General features: G+C 38.1%; 1 long non-coding RNA gene across 1 annotated transcript; it reads right to left on the bottom strand.

Annotated features, from left to right (window-relative positions):
- Positions 1–451: 451 nt before the first annotated feature.
- Positions 452–1,394, bottom strand: LOC309487193. The gene is made up of 2 exons (XR_014201795.1): positions 853–1,394; positions 452–731 (listed from the first exon to the last, which is right to left on the bottom strand). It is a non-coding gene; the product is annotated as an uncharacterized lncRNA (long non-coding RNA).
- Between the last annotated feature and the right edge of the window lie 8,455 nt (positions 1,395–9,849).

The following is a 9,849-nucleotide window of genomic DNA, read 5'->3' as shown; positions in this document are numbered from 1 at the left end:
AGCATTCAACAGCGGCGGTGATGAGGCTTCATTATCTTCAGGTGTGCCATATACGCCGCCAATTCTCCTCTTCAGCAGCACCCCTTCTCTCCAATCACACCCACTCCCATAGATATCATATAATAAAGGCTAGATGTCTCGTCCGCACTGCTGGCCAATGGAGGTCGACATCCGCACACCATCTTGCTCACTCGTAACATTGTGTTTTAATGGTGCATGTACTTTTAAATAACCATAACTTGCTAAATTTTCTACCTATTTTCAACCGGTTTGGTTTGTTATAAACGTCAGAGATGTAGTTATGACATTGTGTAGCAGAGCGGGCGTGGTTCAACTCAAATTTCTGTAATTTCCGACTACGCCACCTGGGGAATTTCACCCCAAGAATTGAATATAACCTCTAAGCTAAGGCACGCACAGGTCCCAATCACCGTTGAGTCAGAGATATTAGTAATCGTACAAAAGTATTTTATTTAAGCAACATTCATAGTTAAAAGAGGCATTGACCAGCAATCACACTCATCTCAGTTGTTTACTTCTATCGTTGGCAGCAGAGGAACCTGGGCTTACCCGCAGAGGCAGTCTCGAGATATCACCCTTATGAAAATTACTCTATACACAGTGCACACACACTAATACACACTCAACGACTCATGTCAGAGAAGACCACGACACACAGTGAGGACGTCACCACCTAAATGGTCACTCGTCTGCCCCCGGGTGCCCAGGCCCTGCCAACAAACAAAAGAAAAAGACATCAAACAGTGATATGCAAAAAGAACAAAATGATAATTCACTAATACAATAATCAAACCAAAATAAACATAGAAATTCACTGAGAACAGAATTTACTGAAAACAGTTCACTCCAGACGATTCACTCGAGACAGTTCACTCCAGACGATTCACTCGAGACAGTTCACTCCAGACGATTCACTCGAGACAGTTCACTCCAGACGAGGTACTCGAGACGGTTCACTCGAGACCGTGGCGTCAGTTTACTTGAGTCAGTTCACTCGAGTCGGAACACAAAACAAAACACAAAACAGATAAAACAGAACAGCAGCCGATGAGGAGCGGAGCAAACAGCAGTTTATGTCATGAAGCAACGGGCAGAAAATTCTCATGCAGGACGCCGCTACTGTCTTTATCGCGTGCAAAACATGCTGTCCCGGGATTACTATCCCCGAACTATGCGGTAGATGGAATCAAATGTCTCCGACAAACTCATTGACAGAAAGCGCAGATAGGTCTTACGCTGTCTCAAATGTCCATACTAAACTCTCCAGAAAGCACACAGACTGGCAAACAGCACTGACAGTGAATAAGCAGCTTCAGTGATCTTTTTACGAGCAACACCTGACACTGCACTCCAACAAAAAGCAGCAGGGCGCCTGGGTGGCCCCGGATAGTGACGCACACTAAGGAACCGGTAACCCATGCTCTTATACGCACCGGATGCCAGGCCATTGGCCAAACCATAACAAGTAGGAGGGGTCATAACCCTTCCTGCTACAATCGCATACATATGAATAATTATAACATACATGTTCAAGCATTCGGAATTATAGCCACGTTAATAACGTTTGTAAGAAACCAAACCGTTTGTAAATCTGTCAAGATTTCAGCGAGATAAGAGGATTTGTGTTCGTGCTGATCACTCACTTACTTCAGATACACTGTAAAAAAAAAAAAAAATCCCGTAAAAATAACGGTAAATCTCTGGCAGCAAAGTTTCCAGATGATTCTGTTAAATTACAGCAAATTACCATTTCACAAAATTACAGGCAAAAAACGTAAAAATACAGAATTGACTTTACGGTCAAAATTAATTAAATTACAGTACATTACTGTTGATAATGGCTTATTAAACCGTGGAAAAACGGATAAATAATGTCAAATTACACAAAAAGAACATTTAACTTTAAGGTTAAACTGTAAATTTAGGGTTTTGTAAAGTTATTTTATAATAATGCTCTGTCTATACAGTAATTATCTTTTAATATATAGTTTTTATGTGTAAAATAACTATGAAGTTATGTATAAAAATGCAATAAGTACATAAATTCAAATACAAAGTTTGTATATTTACAGTTTAAATTTTTGCATATCCAGTTTCACAACTTTGACCAATCTCTAATTAAGTACTTAAGAGCAAATGCACAGTCAATTTCTGTTAAATTAACTAAACGTACAAGTACGGAATACCTGAACATTTACAGTATTACTCATTAAACAAACACTGAACATCAAGATACGTGAATGATAGGAAATACAAGCTTAGTATATCATTTAGAACATGTAAAAATTTCCACATTAAAAGACAATTGCTGTATGCCTTTATACTCTAATATAACTTATTTTAAACATTTACAATTACATTTGATCCAAAGTGACTTAAAATTAAGAGAACAATAGAAGCAACAAGTGCAGTGATAAGTCCCAGTTAGTGTAGCACAGTACACAATATATATATTTTTTTTTATTAAAACAAAGATTTAGTATTATTGGGTCAAGTGTTTATGAAAAGATGGATCTTTAGCAGTTTCTTGAAAATGTGTTTAGTTGGGCAGGTCATTCCACACCAGCAGGGAACAGTCCAGGTAAAGGTCAGTGAAAGTGGTTTTGTGTCTCTTTGGGATGATGGCACCACAAGGCGCCGTTCACTTGCAGAACACAAGCTTCTGGAGACACATAGATCTGAAGCAGTGAGTTTAGGTCTTGCTGCAGCATCTGGATCAGTTGCAGAGGTTTGACTGATGCTGGAAGGCCTGCCAGGAGAGCATTACAATAGTCCAGTCTGGATAGAACAAGAGCTTAGACAAGGAGTTGTGTGGCTCCGATAGGAAGGGCCGGATCTTTCTGGTGTTGTATAAGGCAAATCAGCAGGATCGCATGGTTTGGCTGAAAGTGAAACCATAAGCAGTTCTGTCTTGGCAAGGTTGAGTTGAAGGTGAAGATCATTCATCCAGCAAGAATTTTCCATCAGGTAGGCTGAGATGCGAGCAGCAACCGTCAGATCCTCTAGCTGGAATTAAAGGTAGAGATATGTGTCATTAAGTGATAGGAAAAGTGATAGGAAAAGTGGTGGTGGCGCAATGGATAAGACACATGCCTTTGGTGTGAGAGACCCGGGTTCGAATCCACTGTGAGACACCAATGTGTCCCTGAGCAAGACACTTAACCCCTAGTTGCTCCAGAGGCGTGCGACCTCTGACATGTATAGCAATTGTAAGTCGCTTTGGATAAAAGCGTCAGCTAAATGAATAAATGTAAAAGTCATGTTTCTAAATGACAGAGCCTAGTTACACTTTTTGAAAACGAACAGTATTTATATAGTTTTTACCTCTTGTACACAGCCACGTCCAAGTGATCTGAGAGCGCGGGCGGGTATAGATATATGAGACCGACCAACCGACCCCTTTTTTTTGGTTTTTTTTTTGGCTGTTACGGCAAACCAAAATATTTTTAAGGATGGCCTCAGTAGGCATCGCTTGGCACTGATTACATTTACACCATCAGCTGTCCAATGCTCTCTGTCTTTCAGAAGCAGACTGCGGTTGTGTTGCAGCATCTTCCATCTCTTGTAGTTCAATGTCTGTGTATTCTGGTTCGAATAAGTATGGTTGGGAAAAAAAAAATCAAATCTTCATCTACATCGAAATCTGCGGACATATTTACGAATACAGTTTTACATACAGCGCGCGTCTTCAGCTGCTTGTAAACAGACCGTTTTGCGCTCCCGGCAATGTCGGGACGTCATCTTGTACAGTAGATGGCGATAATACTCCTAAGGAGTGAGCAGCCAGTAACAAGTAGTAGTAGAAGAAGAACGCCGTAATCTCAGTTCTCACGCATGCGTCGTGGCGCTCCCGTGAACTCTCGTCAGAGGCCCACATTGAAGAACACTAATAGTTGAATAAAGTCGTTATTTTTGTTGTTTTTTCACACAAAAAGTATTGTCGTCGCATGATAAACTTAATGTAGAGCCACTGTAGTCACTTGGACTATTTCAACATTTTCTTCACTGACTTTCTGGGCCGGCGAGTTTCGGTCCCTCTGGAAGCCTATGGAGGAGTGAGATAGCTCTCAGATTTAATCAAAAATATCTTAATTTGTGATCCGAAGATGAACGAAAGTCTTACATGATTGGAACAACATGAGGGTGAGTAATTACTGACAGAATTTTCATTTTTGGGTGAACTAACCCTTTAAGATCTACATTACATTACAATCCAAGTATTGGCTGCTTTTTTATTGCATAACCTAATTGTACAGTCTATTCAGAGTTAGAGTAATGGGCAGCAAAAATCTCCAGCATGTAGAGTAGGGTAAGCAAAGCAAGTTCTTTAGTTTATTGGCAGGCTTTTTATTTATTTTTTATTTTTTTTATCCCTGGGCAATAACTGTGTAAATGTTCAATTGCATTTTGTAGCCACTTGCCTTGACCTTACATTGTGCCGAATTGTCACCCCATCCTACTCCTCATCCCAACTCTAGGGTCACATTATTTGGTGGGCACTACACCGGCACACTGTCTGAAGTGACTTTCTGTGCGCTTGAGTACTGTGTGTGTCTGTCACACAGACAGGAGATTCACAGATAGAGCGCCAGTACAGATTTCATTTTAATTTAATTTAATTTTTGTGTTTTATCTATCTTGATCATATACTGTAGCGCAGCCAAAACATGACGGAAAAAAACAGATGCAGCGTTAATTCTGTTTAAGCGTTAAACGTAAAAAAAAAAAAAAAAAAAAAAAAAAAAATGTGTTTCTTTCTTCTGTTGAACACAAAAGAAGATATATATATTTTCCTACTATGGAAGTCAGTGGCTATCGTCAACTATCTGGTTACCAACATTCTTTTAAATATTTTATTTTGTGTTCAACAGATGAAATAAACTCATACAGGTTTGGAGAAACTTTAGGGTGAATAAGTGATGACAAAATGTTCATTTTTGAGTGAACTATCCCTTTAAGCCAGTATTTGGATTTTCTGTCCTGACTGTCAAAAATGTCTCCATTGTATAGGTCATTCAAGCTGCATTGAAAACTGCCAAAGGAACTCGCATCATCGTTCAGAGGGAAAAGTCATACGTTTTTTTTGTCTTTTCTACATGTTAAAACACTAAGGGAAGTTTGAGGGGGTGAAGATGTCTCCAAAATGTTAAATACCCTTTGACTAGTAACCAAAAGTCCAAATCATAGTCTCTGCTGCACCAATTCAACTGATATAAATACTAGTGTAGAACATTGCATAGAAACCGTGTCTATTCCTCGTTTAGTGAGATCAAATAATAAATCTAATGCAGGATCTAGGAAAAATCGAATTGTTATTAAAACAGAAAATGTTGCTATTAGTAAACAAAAACTATTTCTAAAGCTAGGTCTTCTAAACATTAGATCACTCACACCTAAGGCAGTTATTGTAAATGAAATAGTCACAGATAATAGCTTCGATGTACTTTGCCTTACTGAAACCTGGCTTAAACCAAATGATTATTTCGGTATTAATGAGTCTACTCCTCCTGGATACTGTTATAAGCATGAGCCCCGTCTGATTGGTTGTGGCGGAGGTGTTGCAACCATTTATAGAGATATTCTAAATGTTACTCAGAAAACGGGTTATAAGTTTATTTCATTTGAAGTACTTGTACTAAATGTTGCGCTCTTAGATGTTAGAAAAACATCACTATTATCTCTAGCCTTGGCTACCGTATATAGACCGCCAGGGCCTTACGCTGATTTCCTAAAAGAGTTTGCAGATTTTCTCTCAGACCTATTAGTCAATGTCGATAAAGCATTAATTGTTGGAGATTTTAACATACACGTAGATAATCCAAATGATGCGTTAGGAGCTGCGTTTACAGATTTATTAAATTCATTTGGGGTCAAGCAAAACGTCATCGGACCAACACATCGTCTTAATCATACACTCGATTTAATTATATCACATGGAACCGATCCAACCGATATAGATATCATTCCACAAAGTGATGAAGTCACTGATCACTACATGGTAACTTGCATATTACGTACTGCTGTAATATGTCATGCAGCGCCGCGTTATCGACCAGGCAGAACAATCCTCCCATCCACCATAGATAATTTCTCAAATTGCTTATCTAATTTGTCTCAGCTGCTGCCTGAACCCAAACAAACAGATGAACTAGAAGAACTAACTAGCACTATGAGCACCATTCTCTCTAGAACATTGGATGTGGTTGCACCTATTAAATTAAAAAAGGTCAGAGAGAAAAATAAAGCACCATGGTATAACAATACTACGCATGTTTTAAAGAGAGAAACCCGTATTTTAGAGCGTAAATGGAAACAAACTAATTTAGAGGTCTTTAGAATCGCGTGGAAAGACAGTATGTCACGTTATAAAAAGGCCCTAAAAGCGGCCAGGGCTGAGCACCTCCACAAACTAATAGAAAACAACCAAAATAATCCAAGGTTTTTATTTAACACCGTGGATAGACTAACAAATAAACAGACGTCACCCAAACAAAATATCCTGTTACAGTTCAGTAGTAATGATTTCATGAACTTCTTCACTGAGAAAATAGAAAGCATCAGAACCACAATTGTAAACGTTCAATCTTCAATCGCGCCTTATAATTCAGCTTCAATTATCACCCCGCAAGAACAATTACAGTGCTTTACAACTATAGAACAAAAAGAGTTAAATAAACTTATCACTTCATCTAAAACAACAACATGTTTATTAGATCCTATACCAACTAAACTACTGAAAGAAGTGTTACCTGTAGTGGAAGAGCCTCTCCTCAATATTATTAACTCGTCTTTATCTCTAGGTCATGTTCCAAGAACATTTAAACTGGCAGTTATAAAACCTCTCATTAAGAAACCACAATTAGATCATAATAATCTAGCAAATTATAGACCCATTTCAAATCTTCCATTTATGTCTAAAATATTAGAAAAAGTGGTGTCCGCTCAACTGGGCTCTTTCTTGCAACAAAATGATATCTATGAAAAGTTTCAGTCTGGATTCAGACCGCATCATAGCACTGAAACTGCGCTCGTTAAAATCACAAATGATTTACTTTTAGCTTCTGACCAAGGCTGTATCTCAATACTAGTTTTACTTGATCTTAGTGCTGCGTTCGATACTATAGATCACACAATACTCTTAGATCGACTACAAAATTATACTGGTGTTCAAGGACAAGCACTAAGCTGGTTCAAATCATACCTATCTGACCGCTACCATTTTGTCTATTTAAATGGAGAAAAATCGATCATAACTCCAGTAAACTATGCAGGGATCTGTGTTAGGCCCTCTGTTATTTTCAATATATATGATGCCACTTGGAAATATTATAAGGAAACATGGAATTAGTTTCCATTGTTATGCTGATGACACTCAAATATATATTTCATCACGGCCGGATGAAAACGCTAAATTTTCCAAATTGACAGAGTGTGTTAAAGATATAAAAGATTGGATGACGCGTAATTTTCTTTTATTAAATCCAGACAAGACAGAGGTAATACTTATCGGTTCAAAAAACCGCCCACAAAACCTCGCACAATACAACTTTAACATCATAGGATGTCCTGTTACTTTATCCTCTACAGTAAAAGACCTGGGTGTTATACTCGATTGCAACCTGTCTTTTGAAAATCATATTTCATATGTTACAAAAACAGCCTTTTTCCACCTTAGAAACATTGCTAAGCTACGTAATATGCTATCAGTTTCTGATGCAGAAAAGTTAGTTCATGCATTCATGACCTCGAGACTGGATTACTGTAATGCCTTATTAGCTGGTTGTCCTGCATCCTCAATAAACAAGCTACAGTTAGTCCAAAATGCCGCCGCTAGAGTTCTTACGAGATCAAGAAAATATGATCATATAACACCGATTTTATCATCACTGCATTGGTTACCTATAAAGTTCCGTATTAATTACAAGGTATTGCTACTGACTTATAAAGCCCTAAACGGCTTAGCTCCTGTCTATTTAACGGATCTTCTGTCGCCCTACAATCCATCGCGCTCTTTAAGATCACTAAATTCAAGGCTTTTGGTCATACCTAGGATATTCAGAACCACCAAAGGAGGGAGAGCATTTTCACATTTGGCTCCAAAACTCTGGAATAGTCTTCCTGATACTGTTCGTTGCTCAGACTCGCTCTCCCAGTTTAAAACTAGATTAAAGTCGCATCTCTTCAGCCAGGCATTCATATAATCCCACAGTTCAAACTACAATCCGGCCTGTAGCTCATAAATGCCAGAGGAGAACTGGCCCCCGACTGAGCCTGGGTTCTCCCAAGGTTTTTTTTCTCCATTAGGTCACCTGATGGAGTTTTAGGACACCATTAGGTCACTTGATGGAGTTTTTCGGTTCCTTGCCACTGTTGCCTTTGGCTTGCTCAGTTGGGGATATTTTGGGGATATTTAATTTAATTTTATCAATCAATAAATTCCTCTTGAAACAAACTTTGTTGTATTATTTAAATTTAATACTGTGAAGCTGCTTTGATACAATCTGTATTGTGAAAAGCGCTATACAAATAAACTTGACTTGACTTGACTTGACTTGACTTGAAGAGAAGATGCCGGATAGCAAATGTATTAATAATGTCACGGATTAAACCCACTGCCTATCACTCAATAAAATAATCATTGCTAAGAGTTTTTAAAAGTTTTGTATTTAGTTTGGTTTAACATTACCTTTGTGAGTATGACTCTCACAGTTTATCGCTTGTGAATGAACAGAACTTGCACGGCAGCCACCCAGCGGGCACCTCGATATCAATTTGACGTCAAAAGTTAGTCAAGACTTAATCGAGAGCTTGCATATAATTTTAAGGTCAGTTTGAAAGGCAATGTCTTCCATTGTAATTAGGTTAAAAGAGAAAGTTAATACCCACACTGAAATTGGTTTATGTATATGCAGGTCAATATGTTTGACATTCAGTTTACATCAAATCAATGTCATGGTTTTGACGTCAAATTGATATCATATGGACATCACATTGACATCAATGCTGGCACCTTGATATCAGTTTAACCCACACTGAAATTGGTTAATTGGTCTCAATTACAAACAAATTTTGCTGTAACCCCACATAAAGTATTGTATATATTCATATTTGTTTAGTGATACCATTATAACTACAACACATTTGATGTTATTATAATATAACATTGGAGTCACATACTCATATGGCTTAAATAGCTCAGTTGGGAGAGCATTATCCTGAAGATCTAAATGTTCCTGGATTGATCCTGTGTTTCGACAAGTTATGAATGTGTGAGTGTTAGTGTATGTGAGAACCACTGAGCGGTATAAAGTGGCAGACTCAAGAAGTTTAAATCTTTTTCAGCATTTTATTACTTTTGTGTCATTATTTTGGTCGAAAATAGGACATCGGTATGTGGATGTCAAATTGATGTCAATGTCTTTTCAACATCAATTGCCCCCTGGGCACTACAAAACTGTTCACAAGCTTCAAGGGATTTGATTTTGGTTGTCATGTGTTGAAATAAATATAGAAAAAAAAAAACAGTGTGTTGGTGTCTTTCCGCTGAATGTGACCCACAATATCTGATTCCCTTCCGTGGCCAGTGGAAAGTGAATATTTATAATGATGATAAACTTCAGTTATAGCCTACATTTAAACGTTCCCAACAAAGAAATTGATCTACTTCTTTTAGCTTGTTGAACATATTTGGACATTTCTACAGTGTGTCGGCTGAAGCAGCAGTGAGTACCAACACTCTCAGAAAAAAAGGAACAAAAGCTGTCACTGGGACAGTACCCTTCAAAAGGGTTCTAATATGTACCATTTAGGTACACTTTTGGTACCAAT

The sequence above is a fragment of the Leuciscus leuciscus genome (assembly GCF_965113295.1).
Source record: "Leuciscus leuciscus genome assembly, chromosome: 22".
Lineage (NCBI taxonomy): Eukaryota > Metazoa > Chordata > Actinopteri > Cypriniformes > Leuciscidae > Leuciscus > Leuciscus leuciscus.
This window is presented reverse-complemented; position numbering and strand designations above follow the sequence as displayed.